The sequence below is a fragment of the Delphinus delphis genome, chromosome 3, assembly GCF_949987515.2.
Source record: "Delphinus delphis chromosome 3, mDelDel1.2, whole genome shotgun sequence".
Classification (NCBI taxonomy): domain Eukaryota; kingdom Metazoa; phylum Chordata; class Mammalia; order Artiodactyla; family Delphinidae; genus Delphinus; species Delphinus delphis.
Window position 1 is genome coordinate 70885531 of NC_082685.1, and position 25280 is coordinate 70910810.

Sequence of the window (25280 nt, forward strand, 5' to 3'; positions counted from 1 at the left end):
CATCACCCAGGTCCACCACTCAGATTTGGCAGACAAACTCAGGAAAGTGTTTATTTCAGTACTTCTTTGAAAGAGTCTTTAAAAAGTAACCAGAAACCTTCCAAACATGTATTTCTTTACAGGAAAACCCTCTTAGAACACAGCCAGCATGCCCTCCACAGTTTCAGAGCTGGTGTGGACAGCACATCTCGAAGGGGCTCAGCCTAGCACAGCTGTCAACTGCCCGGAGCCCTGACTGGGCACAGAGTGCGAAGTTTTTTTCCTGCTAAAACGTAGTTCCCCTTTAACTAAAAGAGAAGAAGAACAGAACAGGGAAAAGGGCTCCTCTGAGACGAGGGTTTTCCTCGCTCTGCCCTGGTGGCAGACCCAGGTGTGGACATTGTGGGCGCTGGGCCTTCCTTGTTGGCAGCAGGGATGGTGAGGCTTGGTGGTGGAGCCCACCTCTCACTCCCCCTCCTCCTCCTCACCAAGCACCGGCATTGGGCACTTGCTCTGACTTAAGCTCCTCTCTCCCTTGGGTGTTCCTCTCCCTCTCGTGCTGCTCAAAATGATGCTTCAGTTTTAGCAGTGGAAAACAGGCATCCATTTATTTTTACTTTTTTTTTTTTTTTTTGCGGTTTGCGGGCCTCTCACTGTTGTGGCCTCTCCCGTTGCGGAGCACAGGCTCCGGACGCGCAGGCTCAGCGGCCATGGCTCACGGGCCCAGCCACTCCACGGCATGTGGGATCTTCCCGGACCGGGGCACGAACCCGTGTCCCCTGCATCAGCAGGCGGACTCTCAACCACCATGCCACCAGGGAAGCCCTATTTTTACTTTTTTAACCCAGAATAAGATGCTAGTGGAGGAGACCACCTTCTAGTACTGGGGCAGCCCCATCACTCTGCTGGGCGGGTATGCTTGCTGCCCCTGGTACATGGAGTATATGGAGTCTTGTGACAGCGCCATGCTGCCAAGACGACTGTCCTGAGACAGCCTGGGCTGGGAGAGGTGGGCCTGACTCACCTGGGAGGGCTGGCTGATGGAGATGCAGCCTGTCCTCAGGGCACCCTGTGAGACAGCTTTGACGGCACATGCCCGGCTGGCCTGGCTGTTGAGGAGATACCTCTGGCTGGCCCAGGAGGCCCAAAGCTGTTCTTCTAGAATCCCCCATGACCAGTCTTGCCTTTTGGGGTGCCCCACCTGTGGATGGCCTGTTAACTTGTCCAAAATACCCCGGTGGCAGGATGGGTGGCATGACCAGGTTGGAGGCCATGGGGACTGTTCATGGAGGTCATGAGGCTGGGGTAGGCACTGATCATGCTGATCTGGTCATGGGTCTGGAAGCACATGTTCAAAGGCTGGCCCTGGCTGCTCTGATCACAGACTGATCCTGGGATAATGGCTTTCCGGGGTCATACACGGATGTTGTCATGAAGCGGGCTCCAAGGTTGATGGTGATGACTAGCTTCCTGGGCTTGCTGAACTGCATGAGGCTCTCCTGCAGATAGTTCAGTGCCCCCGCCCCCAGCAGGTGGTTGTAGTTCAGCAGGTGGTTCCAGAGCAGCTGCTTGGACAGGGCCCCTGGGTTGCCCATAATGTGCTTTGGTCAGGGCCACATTAAGTGCCTGGGGTTGTTTAAAAATCCAATGCTTTGGTGCTTACCTGCCCACATGCAGAAGATGATAAAATTGTTCTTGAGCCCCTGAAATACATCCACGCTGCCATTCTCCACCTCTTGGTAGGGCTTGGTGTGCAGGGAGTTACTGAGCTGCATGTACTGCGCTGGTAGGAGCATTGGCCCTCATAGGACATGATGACGGACATGATGACGGACATGATGATGGCAATCTGGTCCAGCTTGGCAGCCGTCTTCATTAGCTTTGTGGTGATCTTTTCTGTTTGCAGCTTCTGGCCTGTTAGGTAGGAGGTACCTGACCTGATGATCTCCTCCTGGCCCTGGGTCACACAGAGCATCTTCACATGACCTGCTGCTGTTCTGACAAGGGTCCTTGCAGAAGATGTTGGACAGGAAGGCGCTGAGTGCAGGGTACCTCTGATCCTGGACCTGGAGGCGGATGATGCAGATAGGAAAGGTGCCCAGCACCACCAGGTACTCAAGGAGTGACTGGGACAGCCCAGCCTTGGCTGCCTTCTTGCATATCACCATGAGGCCCAGCTGGCAGTGGTCATCCACAAGGATCAGCTGCTTGGCTCTGAGGACACAGGGACCATGTACTCCAGGGCTCAGTGGCCTGGCTCCCTGTGAAACTGCCTCTTGGCAAGCTTCGGTCACCCGCATGTACAGCAGATGACATCTGTGTTCACAAGCAGTTCCCTCTCAGGAGTCTGCTTCAGGGCCAAGTACCACTTCTGGTCTGCAGAAGACAGCTCCCAGGTCTTGTCCTTCAGCAACTGCAGCTTCTGGAGCTCTGGCGTGCTACCTGTGTTCCTGACCTGCTTGTGCAGGGCCAGGATGCACAATGGGGAGCCGAGGACCCTGGCGCAGAGCTGCATGACTTTCAGCCTGGTCAGTGGATCTTCTTGGTCAGCTGATCCTTGGCTATGTTAGTTGGGGCACAGACTAGCACAGGCCCACTGAGCCAGATGGTAGATGATGGTGGCTGAGGTCACATCTCCCTATGCCTAGTGGTCCCTGGATCCAGCTCAGTGGTCTCTGCAGCACCATCCTCGGAAAGTCAACCTGAGAGTGGTGGAGGTCTTGGAACTCTTGTGCTGTGAAGTACTTGGGCAGCTGGCACTCTCTGATCACGCCTAGCAGTTTACGGTAGATGCAGCCCAACACGGAGCTCTCCTCCACAGCAGATGTTTTCAACACTCTGCGTTCTGTCTAATGAGGCTGACCTCCACATGAAATCCACCTGGAAGTTATGAGTTACCTCCAAGGTACGCCCACAACTACTCTGCAGCTCAATGGTGATCTCATTGCCATAATTATCAGGAGCCTTGATGACGTGGCCAATCCCTTTCCACAGGGGCACCAGGTCCCCTTTGTACCACAGACAAATCTTGTTCCCCTGCATGAGCTGCATGTCTCCTAACCAAATGATTACTAAAGCCTGATTACCAAAGTCAGTCTTGGGCAAAGTGAAGTAGGCAGTTCTCTTCTTGTTAAGGCCAGGTGCCACCTGACAGTGATGTTACCTTGACTCTGGGACTCTTTCAGTTTCTTAGAGTAGTTGGTCTCCAGCTTGACCAGAGGGCCACATATGTGCTGGTACTGGTAAGAGTCCTCCTTCCTGGGGATGATATGCTGGGGCCCTGCCTCCACCCCTGGCTTCTCCAGGTCCTCCAAGGTGGTGGAAGGATTTTCCTTGCAGAGCTACTCCAGCTGGCTCATCTACTCCCTGGTGATCTGTGAGCCCACAGCTGTTCCTGCTCAGAAGGGATTGTGATCAGCCAGGACAGGAAGTACTGGTCCTGGATCCGGGGTTTCCACTGTGAACTCTCTCATCTGATTTTCTTGAGGCTGCTCTGAGTGGCTTAGGGCTGGCTGCACAGTTGCCCCATGACCCAGGTGGCTTTGGTAAGAATGAAGCCAAGGAGGAAGGCCTTGCTGCTGACATAGTCATACCGCTCCAGAACCGTCTCCCCCGGGGCCCATCCTTGTGCAGAGTCATCTCTTTGCATTTTGCCCTCAGAGGTGACTTAGAATGTGGCTGCCAGAAGCATTTCCGTGATCTACTGAACCACTCTTGCTGGTATCACAGTAAACCATGCAGTCGGGATCGGGTATTCCCCAGTAGCTGCAGGCATGTATGAGACATCCTTCCTCTAACAAGTATCGTCTTCATCTTCTTTGAAGTTAAACTTGGCCAGCTGGCTTGTCTTGCCCACGTTCTCATTCTCGCCTGGTTCTGCAGGATGCGCACGGGTCAGCCCACGTGCGAGTCCACCGGTCCGGCTGCAGCTTCTACACGGACCCGGCCTCTAGTGCTGCCACCTTGGGAGGCGCGTCTGTGTCTGGCTGGGGAAGGCGATCTCGGTGCATTCAAACTCCTAGCCCTGCGTGTGGAAGCCTGGGAGGCTGGCTTTCTGCGCATCCAGGAAGGTGCGCATGTGCGGGCTGGGCGGAAACGCCTCCAAGCTCGAGCTGCTGCGTTTTCGCTGCGCAGAGCCCTCAGCCACGCCGAGGTCTAGGCCGCTGCGTAGCTGGGCAGTATCCAAAGGGTCGCAACCGCGCGAGCCGCGCGACCAGAGCTGCTCTTGCTGCCCTCGGAGCCACCCGCAGCTCACAGCGACTGCAGGAACCGCCGTCGCCACGGCCTGTGGTAAGTACGTTGCTTTAATTTTACCTATTCTGTCGGATGTGAGATGGTCTCCATTGCATCCTTGATTTCTGATATTATTTTTTGTTTTAGGAGCTCCATTTTATTCTTTTGATATAAATTCTAGTTTTCTAGTTGATTTCTCTATCTTGTCGTCCATTTTACAGTCATTTAAAGTCTTTTTCTGAAAACCAGTATCTGGATCACCTGTGCATCAGTTTCTATTGCCTCCCCCACCCCCACCCCCTTATTTTTTATTTTGTATACCTGGTAAAGTTTTTATTGAATTACTAGAATTATGTGTAAAAATTACAGGGATTCTTGAAATGTTATCTTTCTCTAAAGGGGATTTCTTTAGCTTCTGGCAGTCAATTAGAGTCGGCATGGATTACTTTAATTCAAACAGGCTGAGCTGATTCACAGCTGGGTTCAAGTCTGTAAGGCTGGTCTATTTCTGGCTTAACCTCAGCATAGACTGTAGCCCTTGTGGTGTCCAATTGAATACTTGGGGTTTTTATCAGAACCCCATCCTTTTGGTGGTTCTTTAATCCCATTTTTAAAATCTTCCCAGAGCCATGAAACTGAGAAAAATCCTGCATAGTTTCTCGAACTCATAGCAGCTAGTTTCTGCGCCGCTTCTGTGCTTCTCAGCCTATACTACTTACAAACTGGCAAGTGCCTCAAGAGGAAAAACGGCTTAGACTATTGGGCTCAGTTCTTTGAACTCTTCTCTCTGTAATCTTGGCCTTTTAGGTTCTGGCTGTCTTGATGCCCTTGAAGTCTAATTTTAGTCGTTTTAGGCTCATGACATTGCTGAAGTTCTTTAAAAGACTCTTGGCTGTTTAAAGCACAAAACAGTAATAATGGGTATGGGGTTTATAGAATATGTTGAATTAAAACGTATGGCTAATATACAAGGAATTGAGTGGGGATTAAATGAAATTATACCATTGTATAGTTATTGTATTGTTCTTTAATATCTTATGAATTGAGACTGTGGTAAGTTAAGTGTGTGTATTACTATCTATAGGGTAACCATCACAACACATAACAGTGGACGCACACAAAGAAGTATTGCTAAAAAATCAATTAAATAGATAAAATTGGATAAAAATTATTCTGTAAGCACAGAAGACAATAGAAATAAATGAACAATAGAACACATAACAGATGGGACAGGTAGAAAACAAATACCAAGGTAGTAGAATTAAACTGATCTGAACAAAACCGTAATTCCATTCAATGTAAGTGGACTAAATGCTCCATTAGAGAGAAGGAAATTACAAGACTGGATAAAAAGCAAGACCTATCTACATGTTGTTTATAGGATATATTTTATAATATCTAAAAACACAAATTCAGTTTGAGGAGGGGAAAAAGATATATAAAGTGAGTACATCTATGACACAGAAATTCCATTACTAGGTATTAAGCCAAGAGAAATGAAAACATATGTCTATGAAAATGTGTATAAGAGAATATTCATAGCAGGTTTATACAAAGTAATAGCCAAAGTTTGAAAACAATCCAAGAGGCCCATCAATACGAAAATGGGTAAAGAAACTGTAGTATATTTATACAATGGAATACTTAACAGTTAAAAAGAATGAACTTTTGATTGATGAAATGACATGGATAAATCTTAAAAATAGTATCTGAGTGAATGAATCTAGACGCAAAAGAGTACTTATATATGACTTCATTTTATATAAGTTCCAAGAACAGGCAGTTCTATACCATGTTAGTAGGAATGAGAAACTGGTTACCCCTGGGGAAAGCAGACTAACTGGAAAGGGGGAATGAGGGAAATTTTGGGAGTGATGGAAATGTTCTGTATATTAATTTCAGTGGTTGTTACCCAGTCATTGTCAAAATCATTGAACTGTACTATTAAGACACATGCATTTTATTTTTTGTGATTTATACCTCAACAAAAAGTATAAAGTGAAGCATCACTTAAAAACAAATCTGGACTAAGACATTATTTTGTTGGTTTCTTAATAACAGAAGACAATAGGTGCATACAACTTGTAAAAAAATAATAAGGAAAATTGTGTTTCCAAAAATAGAGCTGGGTTTTTTGCCATCTTATTTTAGTGGATCAGTTAGTAACATATAACCAAATATGAGGCTGAAGCCCTTGAAAAATACAGTAGATCAATGAATTCCTTCTTCCAATGATATGGTTTTCACAGAACTCTTGAATTTAGGTCCAGTGCATATGTCATAATATGTGTCCAAAATATTGAATAAACAGGGGAAGGAAAGGGTTTGGGTTTAAAGCGTACAGTGTTTGTGCTTTGAGCTGTACGTTGAAAGTAAATAAAACATTAAATAAGGAAGTCTAAAGGGCACATACAATTGTTTTATAATTTGAACCGAAAGAAGATTTAACTAGAGCCTTCTATTCAAAAAGAATTTAAGACAGTATTATAAATATTTTCAAAGCTTTAAGGTAAAGATGGATATAATGGATGAACAGATAGAGGTTCATAGTAGAAAAATGGAAACTAAAAAGGGGTCAAATGGAAATTTGAGAAGTGAGATGAAATGAGGTCATAACAGACTGGACAGTGAGAAAAGATCAGTGAACTTGCAAATCAATAGAAATAAACCAAACAAAAGCCCAGAGTGAAAAAAAAATAAAAAGAGCAGTATTGACCTCTTTATTGTAGGACAACATTGGTATTGAACACACATGGAATTGGATTCATGGAATGGAAGAAAAATTGCATTAGAGGAAAATATTTGGAGGAAAAATGGTGAAACCTTTTCTAAGTTAAAACACATTATGAAAGCTTAATTACTTATTGAATATGTAAGCTCTGTGTGACTTGTGAAGTAAATTTTTCTTATCCAGCAAACTGATATGCCATTGGAGTTATGATTTTAAGCTTTACTGAGATATAGTTGAAAAAAATCAACTACACATATTTAACGTGTACAATTTGGTAAGCTTTGACATATGAATATACCTCCCACATTTACTTATGCTCATTTGTAATTCCTCTTGCTTATCCTCTCCCTGGTCCCCAGACAACCAGTGCTCTGAGTTCTGTCAGCAAGGGTTAGTTGGATTTTTCTGGAATTTTATATAAATGGAATGACGCATTATATACTACTTTTGTGTATGGTTTTTCCTTCACCCAGCTTAGTGATTTGGAGGTTCATCCATGTTGTATCTATAATTAGTTCATTCTTTTTTATTGCTAAGTAGTAATATAATTCTATTCAATGAATTTTTTTATTGATTCAAAATCAAATCTTTATTAAGTCTCCATTGCATCAGAAGTCTTTCCCACTCTTCATTTCTTTTTTTTTTTTAACATCTTCATTGGAGTATAATTGCTTTACAGTGGTGTGTTAGTTTCTGCTATATAACAGTGAATCAGATATACATATACATATGTTCCTGTATCTCTTCCCTCTTGCATCTCCCTCCCTCCCACCCTCCCTATCCCACCCCTCTAGGTGGTCACAAAGCACCAACCTGATCTCCCTGTGCTATGCGGCTGCTTCCCACTAGCTATCTATTTTACGTTTGGTAGTGTATATATGTCCATGCCACTCTCTCACTTTGTCCCAGCTTACCCTTCCCCCTCCCCATATCCTCAAGTCCATGCTCCAGTAGGTCTGTGTCTTTATTCCCGTCTTACCCCTAGGATCTCCATGACCTTTTTTTTTTTCTTAGATTCCATATATATGTGTTAGCATACAGTATTTGTTTTTCTCTTTCTGACTTACTTCACTCTGTATGACAGACTCTAGGTCCATCCACTTCACTACAAATAACTCAATTTTGTTCCTCTTTATGGCTGAGTAATATTCCATTGTATATATATGCCACATCTTCTTTAGCCGTTCATCTGTTGATGGACACTTAGGTTGCTTCTATGTCCTGGCTGTTGTAAATAGTGCTGCAATGAACATTTTGGTACATGCCTCTTTTTGAATTATGGTTTTCTCAGGGTATATGCCCAGTAGTGGGATTGCTGGGTTGTATGGTAGTTCTATTTGTAGTTTTTTAAGGAACCTCCACACTGTTCTCCATAGTGGCTGTATCAATTTACATTCCCACCAACAGTGCAAGAGGGTTCCCTTTTCTCCACACCCTCTCCAGCATTTATTGTTTCTAGATTTTTTGATGATGGCCATTCTGACTGTTGTGAGATGATATCACATTGTAGTTTTGATTTGCATTTCTCTTATGATTAATGATGTTGAGCATGCTTTCATGTGTTTGTTGGCAATCTGTATATCTTCTTTGGAGAAATGTCTATTTAGGTCGTCTGCCCATTTTTGGATTGGGTTGTTTGTTTTTTGTTATTGAGCTGCATGAACTGCTTGTAAATTTTGGAGATTAATCCTTTGTCAGTTGCTTCATTTGCAAATATCTTCTCCCATTCTGAGGGTTGTCTTTTGGTCTTGTTTATGGTTTCCTTTGCTGTGCAAACACTTTTAAGTTTCATTAGGTCCCATTTGGTTTTGTTTTTATTTCCATTTCTCTAGGAGGTGGGTCAAAAAGGATCTTGCTGTGATTTATGTCATAGAGTGTTCTGCCTATGTTTTCCTCTAAGAGTTTGATAGTGTCTGGCCTTAACATTTAGGTCTTTAATCCATTTGGAGTTTATTTTTGTAGCTCAGCTGGTAGAGCGGAGGACTGTAGGTGTTTGATTATCAGTGAATTTTTAAAACTGGTAATACTAAGCTATGGTGACGATTGCCTCAAGCAGAAGGTGAAGAGATTGATTGGGAAAGGCCTAGAGGGAAGTTTCTGTAGTATGGGTGCTGTTTATAGGGTGTACACATATTTTAAACCCCATTGGACTATATTCTTAAGATATGTGCATTTCACTGATTGTAATTTATACCTCATGAAAAGAAAAGAGAAGGCAGTGTATGAAAAATAACCAGGTATACTGCCTGATTGCCGTAATAGTTGATTGATATTATCATGTGCTTAGGTCAGTTATCTATTTTTAATGTTTTTGGTTATCCACAAGGACTATCTTTAGATAGGTTTTTAAAGCATTTTCCTGTGATTTAACTCTTCTGTGAATGCTAATTTAAGAAAAGTGTACTTTATCATAGCTTTTATCAAAATACTTTTACTCCCCCCAAGTTGGCTTTATGGAAATAAAATTTATGCCCCAAATTGACTATACCTATGATAATTCCCAATATATTAGAATGGAATTGCTAATGTTAAAGCCTCATTTTTATAATTTTTTCTTTATCAATAAAGTATAATAAAATACCAAGCATCCCTTATATCAGATAGACTTAAATTCTGTCATAAAAATTGAGATGTAGGGGCTTCCCTGGTGGTGCAGTGGTTAAGAATCTGCCTGCCAGTGCAGGGGCCACAGTTTCAAGCCCTGTTCCGGGAAGATCCCACATGCCATGGAGCAACTAAGCCCATGTGCCACAACTACTGAGTGTGTGCTCTAGAGCCCCTGAGCCACAACTGCTGAAGCCTGCATGCCATAACTACTGAAGCCCACGCACCTAGAGCCCGTGCTCCACGAGAAGCCACCGCAGTGAGAAGCCTGCACGCTGCGACAAAGAGTAGCCCCCACACGCGGCAACAAAGACCCAACACAGTCAAAAGTAAACATAAATAAATAAATTTTAAAAAATTGAGATGTTATTCAAACTAACTTGTAAATCAGATAATCTCAATTAAATAGCATATTTTTACTGAATGACAAGTGATTGAAATCTAAGCATTCATTTATTCATTTAAACATTTGTTAGCTACTTACTGTAAGAGTAGATGTACAGTTTTATGTGCTTTACCTACCGTAGGATATCTTTGGTCTTCTCAGTATTAAATAGTAGCTTCTATAGAAAAGTGATCACATTTTTTATACGGTCTGGTATATATAGCTCAATATTAAACTGTATATAATTAAGCTATATTCAGTATTAGAGTATTATTGAGTTTACCCAGTATTGCACTCAATATTATACTCTATATTAAGCTATATGTAACCTAAGTAAAGGGTGTTCTGTTTATCAGAGCCTCCTGGTGCCTGGACCACCTCTTGTAAACAGTCTTTTCTGTTCCATCTTCAGTTTTGTTTAAATGTCATTCATTATGGCAGAGCAAAAATGTATACTGTAGTGTCCAAGTGTCTTTGAAAAATAATTGCTCATCCAGATAAATCTATAGTGCCCCAGCTTGAGTTTTGCTTCTGTAGGGTTTGGATTATTATGACTTTCCAATTAGAACCTCAGTACTATAATTACCATTTAATTATAATTTATCTCAGTACTTACTCTTCTTACCTCAATATCCCATCATCTGATGCTCTGATGGCAGCCAAAATGGGACCAGGAACCTCAGTGCTGAGCTATTCTTGTGCTATGAGAGCTCTAACATTACTCTCCTGAATGGAAGGAGCTCTCCAGAGGTTTCTGTTTGGCCCTAAAAAAGATTCAAACTACTTGGCTTATCAGGCCTTCTGAAGAGTGGCCTCTTTTGGTTCCCTGACCTTGCTTCTGCCTCTCTCCCCCTTTGCTCATCACTCCAGTTGCTCAGGCCTTCCCTCTGACCGCAGTGACTGACAAACTCATTCCTGTGCTTGGGTACTTAGAACATTCTTCCTCAGATCTTCACAAGCCTGGTTCTTTCTTTCCTTTTCTTTTTGTCTTTAAATCAAAGTATAGTTGACTTATTATTTTAGCTTCAGGTGTACAGCATAGTGATTTGATATTTTTATATATTATCTGTATGTCTTCTTTGGAACAATGTCTGTTCAGGTCTCCTGCCCATTTTTAATTTGATTTTTTTTTGATATTGGGTTGTATGAGTTCTTTCTCTATTTTGATTATTAGTCTCTTATTACATATATCATTTACAAATATTTTCTCCCATTCAGTAGGTTGTATTTTCCTTTTGTTGATGGTTTTCTTCACTGTGCAAAAGCTTTTAAGTTTAATTAAGTCCCATTTATTTATTTTTTGCTTTTGCTTTCCTTGCCTGAGGAGATAGATCCAAAAGTATATAGCTAAGACCTATGCCAAAGAGTGTGCTGCCTATGCTTTCTTCTAGGAGTTTTATACATTTAGGTCTTTAGTCCATTTTGAGTTTACTTTTGTATATGGTTTGAAAAAATGTTTTAATTTTATTATTTTACATGTAGTTGTCCAGTTTTCTGAACACCACTTGTTAAAGAGACTGTCTTTTCCCCATTGTATATTCTTGCCTCCTTCATCGTAGATTAATTGACCATATGTGCATGGGTTTATTTCTGGTCTCTTTATGTTTTTCCATTGGTCTATATGTCTTTTTTTGTGCCAGTACCATGCTCTTTTGATTGCTGTAACTTTGTAGTATAGTCTGAAGTCAGGGAGCATAATACCTCAAGCTTTGTTCTTTTTACTCAAGATTGCTTTGGCCATTTGGGGTTTTTGTGGTTCCTTACAAATTTTAGGATTATTTGTTCTAGTTCTGTGGAAAATGTCATGAGTATTTTGATAGAGATTGCATTAAATCTGTAGATTGCTTTGGGTAGTGTGGACATTTTAACAATATTAATACTTCCAGTTGATGAACATGGGATATCTTTACATTTATGTGAATCATCTTCAGTTTTCTTCATCAGTGTGTTACGGTTTTAAGAGTATGTGTCTTTCACCGCCTTGGTTAAATTTACTCTTAGGTATCTTATTTATTTATTTATTTTGACTGCATTGGGTCTTAGTTGTGGCACATGGGATATTCGTTGAGGCATGCAGGATCTTTCGTTACAGTACACAGTCTCTTTGTTGCGGCGCTTGGGCTTCCCTCTAGTTGCAGTGCTTGGGCTTCTCTCTAGTTGTGGCATGCGGGTTTTCTCTCTCTAGTTGTGGCATGTGGGCTCCAGTGCATTTGGGCTCTGTAGTTTTGTGGCATGTGGGCTGTCTCGTTGAGGCATGCAAGCTCAATGTAGTTGTGGCACATGGGCTTAGTTGCCCCGCAGCATGTGGGATCTTAGTTCCTTGACCAGGGATCAAACCCGCATCTGCTGCATTGGAAGGTGGATTCTTTACCACTGTACCACCAGGGAAGTCCCAAGGTAGCTCATTCTTTTGATTCAATTATAAATGGGATTGTTCTCTTACTTTTTCTTTCTAATACTTTATTATTAGCATATAGAAAAACAGCAGATATCTGTATACTAATCTTGTATTCTACAACTTTACTGATTCATTTTTTACTTCTAATAGTCTTTTAATGGAGACTTTAGAGTTTTCTGTATGTATAATAGTATCATGTCATCTGCAAATAGTGACAGTTTTGCTCTGCCCTTCCAATTGGGATGCCTTTTATTTCTTTTTCTTGTCTGATCGCTGTGGCTAGGACATCCAATTCAATGTTAAATATAAATGGTGAGAGTGGATATCCTTGTCTTGTTCCGGATCTTTCAGCTTTTCATGGTTCAGTGTGATGTTAGCTATGGGTATGTCGTAAATGGCCTTTATTATGTTGAGATCTGTTCTGTCTGTACCAACTTTGTTGAGAGTTTTTTTTATCATTAATGGATGTTGAATTTTGTCAAATGCTTTTTCTGAATCTTTTGAGACGATCATGTGATTTTTAGTCTTTGTTTTGTTAATGTGCTGTATCATCACATTGATTGATTTGCAGGTATTGAACCATCTTTGCATCCTGGGATATGTCCTATTTGATTATGGTGTATGATGCTTTTTATGTATTGAATTTGGCTTGCTAATATTTTGTTGAGTATTTTATCTATATTCATCAGAGATGTTGGCCTGGGATTTTCTTTTTTGCAGTGTCATTGTCTGGGTTTGGCATCAGGGTAATATTGGCCTCATAGAATGATTTTAGGAGTGTTGCCTTCTCTTCAGATTTTTGAAATAGTTTGTGAAGGATAGGTATTAATTCTTCTTTATATGTGGTAGAATTCCCCTTTGAAGACATGTGGTCCTGAACTTCTGTTTTTTGGGAGTTTTTTGATTACTGATTCAATTTCAGTACTAGTAATCAGTCTGTTCAGGTTATCTATTTCTTGCTGATTCAATCTTGGAAGCTTGTATGTTTCAATTTCTTCTAGGTTGTCCAATATGTTGGCATATAACTGTAGTATTCTGTTATGATTGTTTGCATTTCTGTGATACCAGTTTTAACTTTTCCTCTTTCATTTCTAATTTTGTTTATTTGGGTCCTCTCTCTTTTTTTCTTAATGCACCAGGATAAAGACTTATCAATTTAGTTTATCTTTTCAAAAAGTAGCTCTTGTTTTCATTGATATTTCTAGGGTTTTTTGTTTTTATTTTTTTGGTTTCCATTTATTTCACTCTGATCTTTATTATTTTCTTTCTTCTGCTGACTTTGGGCTTTGTTTGTTTTTCTTTTTCTAATTCCTTTTGATGGTTGTTTATTTGATATTTTTCTTGTTTCTTTAGGTAGATCTATATTGCTATACACTTCCCCCTTAGAATTGCTTTTGCAATGTTCCATAGATTTTGGAAAGTTGTGTTTTTACTTTCATTTGTCTTAGGGATTTTCTGATTTCCTCTTTGGTTTATCTGTTGATACATTTTTTAAAAATAGTGTGTTGTTTAGTCTCCATGCATTTGTGTTTTTTCTTCCTGTAATTGATTTCTAACTTCATACTGTTGTGGTCAGAAAAGATGCTTGATATAAATTATGTCCTCTTAAATTTACTGAGTAATGTTTTGTGGCCTAGCATGTCATCTATCCTGGAGAACGTTCCGTGTGCACTGAAAAAGAATGTGTATTCTGTTCTTTTTGGATGGAATGTCCTATAAATATCTATTAAGTTCATCTGGTCTAAAGTGTCATATAAGGTCTCTGTCTCCTATTGATTTTCTGTCTGGATGGTCTATCCATTGATGTAAGTGGAGTGTTACACCTCCTACTATTACTGTATTCCTGTCAGTTTCTCTCTTTATGTTTTTAATATTTGCTCTATATATTTAGGTGCTCTTATATTAGGTGCATGTGTATTTAACATGTTATATTCTCTTCTTGTATTGACCCATTTATCATTATATAATGCCCTTCCTCATTTTTTCATATAGACTTTTTTTAAAAGTCTACTTTGTGTTATATGAGTGTTGCTCTCCTGGGTTTCTTTTCACTTCCATTTGCATGGATATCTTTTTCCATCCTCTTAGTTTCAGTTTGTGTGTGTCTTTAGCTCTGAAGTTGGTCTCTTGTAGGCAGTATATAGATAGGTCTTGCCTTTTTATCTAGTTAGCTACCTTACATGTTTTGGTTGGGGCATCTAGTTCATTGACATTTAAAGTGATTATTGATTGGTATGTAATGGTTACCATTTTGTTACTTGTTTTTTATTTATTTTGTAGTTCTATTTTTTTTCTTCTTTTAGTCTCTTCCCTTGTGGTTTGATGATTTTCTTTAGTGTTAATGTTTGTATCCCTTTCTCTCTAATTTTTGTGCATCTGTTGTAGGTTTTTGATTTGCGGCTACCGCGGAGTTCATGTGTATTGACCTATAATTGTACTACTTGTTTTAAACTGATAATTATTTGAGTTCAAATCCATTCTAAAAGATCTGCATTTTTACTCCTCCCCCACGTTTTATGTTTTGATGTCATATTTTATATATTCATGCCTATCTCTTTACTGTCTATTGTAGTTATAGTTGACTTAAAGAGTTCTCTCTTTTAACCTTTGTACTAGCTTATTTAAATTGTTGATGCACTGCTTTTCTATATATTTGCCTTTACCAATGACTTTTTCCCTACCTCCATTTTCTTATTTCTTGTTGTAGCCTTTTCTTTTTCTCTTAAAGGAGAACTTTGAACATTTCTTGTAAGGTTGGGTTAGTAGTCATTAATTCAGTTTTTGCTTGTCCGGGGAACTCTTTATCTGTCCTTCAATTCTGAATGATTACCTTGCTGGGAAGAGTATCCTAGGTTGTAGGTTTTTTCCTTTCAGTAATTTAAATATATCATGCCACTCCCTTTTGGGCTGCAAACTTTCTGCTAAAAAAATCAGGTGATAGCCTTATGGGCATGCCCGTGTATGTGATTATTTTTCTCTTGCTGCCTTTAAAGTTCTTCATTTCTAACTTTTGCTATTTTAATTATGACGTGTCTTCATGTGAGTCTCTGGGTTCATCTTGTTTGGGTCTGTCTGTGCTTCCTGAACCTAGATATTTGTTTCCTCCTTCAGGTTAGTGAAGTTTTCAGCCGTAATTTCATCAAATACATTTTTGGTCCCCTTCTCTCTCTCTTTTTCTTCTGGGACCCCTGTAATGAGAATGTTAGTATGCTTGATGTTGTCCCAAAGATTCCTTAACCTATCCTCATTTTTAACGATTTGTTTTTCTTTTTGCTGTTTTGATTAGGTGATTTCCACTTTTCTATCTCCCAATCGCTTATGCATTCTTCTGTATTGCCTAATCTATTGTTGATTCCTTTGAGTGTATTTTTCATTTCAGTTATTGAATTCTTCATCTCTGACTGGTTCTTTTTTATATTTTCTAGTTCTTTGTTGAAGTGCTGATTGTGTTCATCTATTCTTTTCCCAAGTTAGGTTAGCATTTTTATTACTATTGCTTTGAATTCTTTATCAGGTGAATTATCTCTGTTTCATTAGGAATTTTTTCAGGGGTTTTATCTTTCATTTGTAACATGTTCTGTTTTCTTATTTTGTTTAACTTTCCCTCTTTGTTTCTAAGAAATTAGGTGAAACAGTTACTTATCGCGGTCTTGACGGTATGTCCTTTTGTGAGAGTGTCCCTGTGTGTTCTGCATGTGCCTAGTGGCTTTGGTGAGACAGCTGGATCTGAAGTCATCCTGGACCACGACTTCCCTGGGGTGCGATGGCAGCCGCTGCCTTGGTGGGAATTTGGTAGGGTTTGAGTTGGAGGGGCTACAGCAGAAGCCATTTGAAAGCTGAGACTCCTAGGCTGAATGGTAGTCACTGCCCTATTGGGGTTGAGGCCAGTGCCCAAGCTGCTGGAACAGGAGCTCTGAGGGAGGTGATGGCAGCCTCTACCTTGTTTGGGGGCATGTCCGGTGCCCAAGGGTTTGGGGCTGCACTTGTGAGCTGGTTCCAGTTTTTCCCTGGTTTACTTGCCTTGGTCAGAGGCTGGGTTGGGGCTGCAGGCATTTGACCCACACTACTGAACTTGCTCTTCTCCTTGCCAAGTGCTCATAAGTGGGCACATGCTGGCAGTGGCAGTCTCTGCCCTGACCCATGGCAGGCTCCGGCCAAGCTGGTTCACCTCCTTGCTAAGTGTGCACAGGCACATGTGCTGGCAGTGGCTGTGAGTCTTGACTAAATTGCTTCTCTGCCCCTCCTACCAGACTCCCTGTGGCTCTTTCTTTATAGCCTTAGCTGTGGAAGAGCTGTTCTGGTGGTCTTCAGATGGTTCTCAGCAAGGGTTGAGATATCACCACTCCCTGGGATGATCAGCCCTGGGTGGCAGGTGATTACATTGGATACATTTGGCCATTGAAGGAGCAATGTTTCTCTTTCTGGGAGAGGCACTTACTCTAGATGTAGATTTGCCTTTCCTGCACGCAGTGCGTCTTCAGTCAAAACTACCATCTGAGGACTCACAGATAAGGCCTGAGTGGGGGAACTGTGGGGACCTCCTGGGGGTGAGGAGTGGGACAGGGGGCTGGTCCTCTGTCTTTGCTCACATGGAGACCCTCCTTGCCTCCACTTCCATCCAGGCCCTGCCTCACGTCCCAACTGGGTTTAAATAGCTCCTCCTCCAGGAAGCTGTCCTTGATGTCATCCCCTACCCCCACCCATTAATGGGATGGCTCTTTCCTGTTATGTGTATCAAACTCTCCCAACAAGTGTAAGATCCAAGGGTTAGAGCCAGAGAGGGTCCTGCCCATTGGGGTCCCTGATTTCTACACCTCCCTACAGTGAGACCACAGCTGCTCACCTCTCTCCTTTTCAGAAAGTTGATCACCTTGCTTTGGAAGGCAGACAGCCAAAGTCTGTCAGAAACAGACCTCTGAGCCCATAACTAGCCCCCGTCCATACCCCTTCTCATACTGCACTACTGCCAGGGCCCAGCAGGGGACACACATGCCCAGAAGCAGGAGGTGGACCTGGGCTTGGCTCTGGGCTCCAGAGATGGGGGAACAGGGGAACTGAGGCCAGAGACCTTCTAACTCAACATTCTCTGATGACAAACGGGGAGACTCAGACCTTAGGCAGGAACGGACTCCCTCCTTTCTAACCACAGGATCCCCTCCACCCCATGCCCAGGCTCACTCACCTCCAGATAATCCTTCATCACAGTGTTCAGCTGCAGCAGGTAACAGGAATGTGTTGAGGAAGGGGATGCAGTCCTCTGCCATCAGGGTGGGGTTGGTAATGAGCGCCCACTCTCAGGTGCTGCAATGGACCCTCCACTGATAGCCCTCACCCTCAATCTCCTGGCCCAACCTAGGCTCCCACATGGAGCAGCTGGGACCCTTAGTAGCCTCCTCCAAATCTCCCTCCCATCCCCTGCCAGAACACCAAACTTCTAGTCACCTCTCAGGGCTGGCTTTTGGCACATTCCAGGCTACATGGTTCCTGACTCCTGCCCACCCCGAAACCATCCTGTACCTAGCTCTTCCAGACCCTCCTTCTGGTCACTTCCAGAGAAGTCAGTTCAGGTTCTCTGGCACCAGGATGAGGGCTGGAGAAGGTAGGGAGAAGTAGGTCCACACATCCACAGATTGAGGCGGACCTACAATGGAGATAAGTTTCCAGGGGATGGTACAGCCCAGCCTCTGCTCTTGTCCCCAAGGTCCTGGGACCTTACCCACAGTTCTTTTTCACTACTTTCCTCCTGGAGTGGAAGCCACAAGGCCTCGCTTTTCCATGGGAATCAAAAGATGTGTGAGATCCAGTGTTTTGCCGGTCCCAACCCTCCTGTACTGTCCCACCCTGTTCTGTAGAGGCAAGAGGCCCTCTCCTTCCACACCCAGAGGCCACTCACTGTTTCAGTAAGTCCTGTGGTTCATCATCCTCATCAGAAAATAGGAAGATGCCTCCAGATGTGTAGAAGCCTATGATGGCATCACATGTGATGTACGTGGACAGGAGCTGTGTATGGTATCTAGTGTGCATGTCCAACTCTCTGTCTAGCATTGAGGCCCGGGGATTGTGTCTGCTTCATTCACTGGGTTATGTTAAGTATCTCAAAAACTGGCTGCATGCAGTAGGTGCTTGATCTGCATTTTTTGAATGAATGATCTGCAAGCACAAGCATCCCAGATATCTGGGTGGTCCTGGGGCCCCTCTGCTGCTTCCGGAGATCCCTCATCTGGCAACACCAAGGACAAGGATCAGATCAGCTAGAAGAAATCTCAGTCTCCTTGACAAATGGAAAAACGGGTTGCTTTCCACGTGTTTTTCCACACTGAGAAAGACCAGAGGTTATTGAGGGGTGAGGTGGATGTGTTTTAATGGGGGAGGGAGAAAAAATAAAGATGGACAACCATAAACATGGATGGACCTAGGGGGTTTCACTTATATGTGGAGTCTAAAAAACAAAACAAATAAGAAAACATACAAAACAGAAACAGAGTCACAGATACAGAGAACAAATATGTGGTTGCCAGAGGGGAGAAAAGTGGAGGGAGAAATAGGTGAGGGCAATTAAGAGGTACAGACTTCCAGTTGCAAAATAAGTGAGTCACGGGTATGAAATGTACAGTATGGGGAATAAAGTCAATAACTATGTACTATCTTTATATGGTGAAAGATCTTAATAGACTTGTGGTGATAATTTTGAAATGTGTAAAAATACCAAATCACTACATTGTGTAACAGGAGCTAACATAGTATTGTAGATCATTTATACTTCAAAAACAAATGAACAGACTTATAGAAGAAGAGACCAGGTTTGTGGTTACCAGAGGTGAGGGTTGGGGAGGGGAAACTGGATGGAGGCAATCAAAAAGTAGGAACTTTTAGTTATAAGATAAATAAGGACGAGGATCTGTATATTTTGTATCTGTATCAGGTGATAGATGTTCACTAAACTTCGGTAATCTTTTCATGATGTATTAAGTCAGATCATTATGGTGTGGACCTGAAATTTAAACAGTCCTGTATGGCAATTACATCTCAATAAAACTGGGGGAAAAAAGATGAATAACCGTAGCGTGACTGGAAGCCCTTTCTGAGAGCTAGGTACCAGGTAAGCACCTGCCATGGGTGATCCATTAATCCCCACAAGAACCCTTTGAAGTTTATCCTTTACCATCCGCTTTTTAGAGGAGCAAACTAAGGCTCCGATACATATGGTGACATTCCCAAAACATACAGTCGACAGTGGGCAGAACCACTACTGTGCCAAAGAGGCTGGGGACGCTCACCTCGTGAGCAGCTGGTCTAGGACCTGTTGGGCTGTGGTGAAGGCCGGCTATGTGAAAAGGAAGGTGGTGATGGAGGTACTTCTACCTGGAAAGGCTGGTACCATGGACCCCAGCAGCTTCTCCATTGCACCTTCCTGGGGGGTGCTTACATCCTGTAGGCATTCTTTAGGTTCAAAGTGAACTCATCTTCATACTGGATGGGGCAAGGAGGGACATACAGTCAGTAGCATCACCTTGAACTCCTAGGGAGGATTGGGGTCTGGAGCTCACCCAGGAAATCCCAGCCCCTCAGGGCCATGTGCAATAGGAGGGACAGGAGTGCCCTCGCTGAAGAAAGTTCTGGCCTTTAAAAGTACAATTTGAGTTTGGTGGTGGGGAAGGGGGTGCATGCTTCGACACTTGTTACTATCTGGGCATGTTCTTAGCTGTGGAACACCTGACCTCCCTGTATTAATAGTCTTTATTAAGAGCATTATCCCAGTGAGTTCTCAACAAGGATCCCCATTATAGGGATGAAAACACAGAGGCTTGGGCATGTCAGATGGCTGCTCAAGGTCATGCAGGTCAGAACCCAGAACCTTCCAAGTCTAGGGCTGCATGAAATTTTATCTAAGCTACAGTGGCTTGATCTGCCCCTCACCCAGAGGGAATGGGTCTGGGGAAAACTTATTCCTCCCAAGTCTGGAAACAGTGTGCAGGGCAGACAGACTATGAGACCCCTGCTTACTTCAAAAAGAAGACACTGAGTTTTCTTTCTTTCTTTTCTCTTTCTTTTTGCATTAAACGGAATTTTGGGAACCTCATTTTGGAGATCCCAGATTTAGCAAAAGGACAAAATACAAAGATACTCATTGACTAGTGTAAAGTGGGAACAACTTGTCTCTTTAATTGCCTAGTGTATAGTGGAGACACATTTTTTCTGTAATATCCTGTGGCTATGTGAAGAGTGACTCTCTCCTCTCTGATGCAGCTAGTGGGGTGAGTGGAGGTCCAGATTTCCTTTGGGAGTGGGACTGTGGGCCCCTCTAGTGGGAAGACTCTGGGAGGGCCCTGGGGGGAGAGGGGTTCTGAGATGAGATTCTGCGATACCTGGTCTTTTCGGGCTCTTGGGTGTTGGGACCCCTCTGTGCTGAGTCTGACCTCAGACCTGCCCTGATCATTGTTGGTGGCCTGATGCATCTGCCCCCTGCCAGTGAAATGGAGAAGGTAAACCCATTGACCAGCTCCTCAACAATCTCCTGGGTGGAGCTCTGTGAAGGCAGTGCTCAAGTAGCCAGGCCAAGAGGCATCATGGGCCTGCCTGGACCTTGCTAGAGGGGGAAGCTGTGGAGAATTCCAACCTTCATACATTGCTGGTGGGGAGGTAAAGTGATGGAGCACGTATGGAAAACAGCTCAGTAGTTCTGCAAAACTTAAACATGGAGTTACTCTATGACCCTACTATACTCTTACGTATATGCTGAAGAGAATTGAAAACGTAAGTTTACATAAAAACTTGTACAGTCATGATCATAACAGCATTATTAATAACAGCTAAAAAGGGGAGACAACCCAGTGTCTATCAGTGGATGGGCAGATAAACAAAAAGTGGGATAGCTGTACAATGGAACATTATTCAGTCATAAAAAGGAATGAAGTACTGATACATGCTACCACGTGGATGAATCTTGAAAACATTGTGCTAAGTGACAGAAGTCAGTTCCCAAAGACCACGTAGTGTATGATTGCATTTATACGAAAATATCCAGCATAGGCAGATTCACAGAGATTCACAGTCATTATTGATTGCTAGGGACTGGGGGTGAGGGAAGAATGAGGAGTGACTGCTCATGGGTACGAGATTCCTTTTTGGGGTCATGGAAGTGTTCCACCAGTACATAGTGGGATAGTGGTACCACTCTATGAATATGCCACTGAATTACACAAGTCAAAAGTACATTGTACGGTATGTGAATCATATCCCAGTAGGTATGTATGATATTTAAATTGCCTTGTGTGGTTAGTGGCTACATTGTTGGACAGCACGGTTAGACTGCTGGGCTCTGAGTCAGCTGGTTGTAACTCCCCATCTCCCACGGATCCTACCTTCAGTAGCCGATGTCTTTGGATATGAACGCTACACTGTATTCCGTGGCTCCCAGCACCAGGCATCTCCGTGTCTGCTGAGGTTCACGCAGGCTCTCTTCAGTATCTAAGCCAGTTGTGCTCACTGTTAGGAACAAGCTGGTTTTTAGGCAACAGCTGTATATTCCTAGGGCTCTCTTCCATAATAGCTAGGAACTGAGAGACTGTGGCATATGGACACTTTACTTAACAGACAACGGAAGTCTCCAGAGTGATTAGACCCTGCACTGGAACTTATCTGAATGCTAAAACTTGACAGTAAGAAAAATGACTCTTGATATTGCTGTTTCAGAAGGGCTAGTTGAGTTGAAAGACAGGTTGTTTCCTTGGTGAGAATCCCTAGTCCAGGGGCATCAAAGAATTTTTAGCCACTGAGCACACTTCCTCATCTATTGATACTTTTTCTTGTTTCACCGAGCACTAGCCTAGGTATGTATAGCAGAGGATACCCTGTTCCAGGGTATGGCTTAGCTATGTGGCCCTGGGCTAGGTACTGAACCTCTCTGTACCTTTTATTTTGTAAAATGGGAATAAGAACCTGTCTTCATGAATTGTTACAAAAAGTCACTCTCTGACTACCCAGTGTCCATAGGTCAGTCACTCCGTGGGAAGAGAGTGAACACAGAACTCCATTCTTACTGAATCCTCAATACTTCCCTTGTTCCGCTGGTGTTTGGTGGTGCTTGGTTGGGCTGTGTCCTGGGAATAGAGTAAGTTGGCAACAGCGAATTTCAGCTGAATGTGCAGGGGGGCTGGGACTGCTTATTCCTTTGTCTGATGTCTCTACTTCTAGAGTACAAAAGTATCAAAATCCCTGTCAGGGGAAGATTTGAACCAGTCATTTCAGCCCGTCTACTTAGCCCTGGCAATGTGGCCCGGGCTGGGTTTTTTAAGTGGGCTACAGAAGACCCTCCATCTGCCTGTACACCTTGAATTCTTTCATGTCTGTCTGTGCAGCTCTCCACCAAGCATTAAGAGAGTTCACTAGGATGTGAGGAGGAGACTGCACCTTTCTGGGGCATAGTTGTCAAGTGCAGGCTCTGACCTCCCCATCCCTTCTCCACGCAGCCCCCAAAGGATGAGCTTTCTAAAGCAGTACTCTGAGTGTGTCGTGTTCCTCCACAAACCATTTCAGTGCCCGAGAAAGTCCCTGCTCACATCTTTAGCCACAACGGTCACCTCTCCCATGTCAAAGTGTATGCTCCAGCCACACCAGACTTCTTACAGCTTCCCCAAATAGGCCTTGCTTTCTCTATCTTTTCCATTAGAGACACATGCAGCACAACTCCCCATCTCTTCCTCTAGTTAAGGTCCTGTTCTTCAGAGCTCAGTTTCTTCTTCATTTCCTCCAGAAAACTTTCCAAACCAGGGCTGTGTACCCCTCCGTGGGGTTCCCACAGGCTCTTGAAATTCTCTTATGTAGCAATTATCACAGTATATCATTAGTGCCTATTTACTTTCATGAAGTATTGAATGAATGAATGAATGAATCAATGGATGACTCATAACTAGGGGCCTAAGACGTAAACCCAGATTCCTTCACATTTTGGGCTGGAAAAAATTGCCAGGTAAAATTAACCACTCCACGAATGAAATTACTGCTCACTGCATGACCACAGGCACACTGCTTCCCTTTCTGAGCTTCTAGCCTAGGCAGCTAGGGCACCGAAACTGCATTTTCTCTTCCTGCCTTCTGTTGGATAACACACTACCATGGGTCATCAACATGGGCTTCCAGAAAGCACCCTTTTTTTCCTCCAAAGCTTTTGTCCATTACATTGCTACCCAGAAGCCCCATCCTTCTTTGTAGACCGATCTTTTTTGGCCATGAACCTTGTCTTCACCTCATGTCATGCTTGTAACATGCACGTCCACCATGTAGTCAGTGGCACCCAGTCAGTAGGATGGATGTTCAGAGTCTTGTCTAGAAACACTTGCTTTACCACTATGGGGTCCAGATTGAAAGAGAATAGTGCCTTGATGATGACCAACATGGAGCCCAAACTAAGTACAGAGATCATGGAAACTCAGCCAGCACCATCTCCTGAGTTCCTGCCTTACAGAGCCAAAGACCTAGGGGAAAGCAGTGAGGAATTACCTGGTTGCTTCTCCTTGCAGGTTAGAGAAGAGACTCTGACAAAAAAGGGAAGGCTTCTGGGAGTTGGGAATAGAAGCAGGAACCTGGATGTCTTTTCACCATTATCATCCTGGTGTGTAAGAGAAACTCAGTGATTACTTTTTTAAAACCTTTACTGAAGTATAGTTGATTTACAATGTTGTGTTAATTTCTGCTGTACAGCAAAGTGATTCAGTTATACATATACATACATTCTTTTCCATTGCGGTTTATCAGAGGATATTAAATATAGTTCCCTGTGCTATACAGTAGGACCTTGTTGTTTATCCATTCTATATATACCAGTTTGCATCTGCTAATCCCAAACTCCCAATCCAACCCTCTCCCACTTTCCTCCCCCTTGGCAATCATGTTTGTTCTCTGTGTCTGTGAGTCTGTTTCCGTTTTGCAGAGAAGTTTGTGTCATATTTTAGATTCCACGTATAAGTGATATCATATGGTATTTGTCTTTCTCTTTCTGACTTCCTTCACTTAGTATGATAATCCCTAGGCCTGTCCATGTTGCTGCAAATGGCATTGTTTCATTCTCTTCTATGGCTGTGTAGTATTCCATTGTGTATATGTACCACATCTTTATCCATTCATCTGTCAGTGGACATTTAGCTTGTTTCCATGTCCTGGCTATTGTAAATAGTGCTGCTATGAACATTGGGGTGCATGTGTCTTTTTTAATTATAGTGTTGTCTGGGTATATGCCCAGGAGTGGGATTGCTGGATCATATGGAAACTCTAGTTTTAGTTTTTTGAGGAACCTCCATGCTGTTTTCCATAGCAGCTGCTCTGACTTACATTCCCACCAACAGTGTAGGAGGGTTCCCTTTTCTCCACACCCTCTCCAGCATTTGTTATTTGTAGGCTTTTTAATGATGGCCATTCTGACCATGTCAATGACTTCTGATTCAAGGATGTTCCACGGGAGGGAGCTCAGAGCCACAAGCCACCAGCTCAGCCGTGCTTCCAATCTCCTTAATTTAGGCTAAGTCAGTGACAATCCTGGAGCAAAATATGTCCATCTTGTAGCTGACTGCCTTTGTAGACTTTAATGACCTAGAATAAAATGTAAGGAAAGTGGATGACATAGTAGTGCCTTGGAGCTGGAGGGGGCCACTGAAGCCAGCAAAAGAATATAGGCATGGAGCATGAGAGACCAGAGTTCAAATCCTGGCTCTGCCCTTAACTCACTGCGTGACCATAGGCACGCTGCTTCCCTTCCTGAGCTTCTAGCCTAGGCAGCTAGGGCACTGAAACTGGAGTCTGAGAGAACTCTGAACATGTAGGTAAAGTGAAGAGTTGAAACAATCATTTAATAGAGGTAAGTCATATGGAGAAATGAGAGGGGTACCCAGGGCAAGGAGAGATGGGATGATTCCCTTTTTTCCACACCTCTCCAGCATTTAAAAAAATTTTTTTAT

The 25280-nt window shown here is 42.9% G+C and overlaps 1 pseudogene; it reads right to left on the reverse strand.

The window, feature by feature from the left end:
- Window positions 1-856: 856 nt before the first annotated feature.
- The window catches only part of LOC132422415 (regulator of nonsense transcripts 1-like), a 128179-nt pseudogene continuing 103755 nt past the window's right edge, over window positions 857-25280 (reverse strand).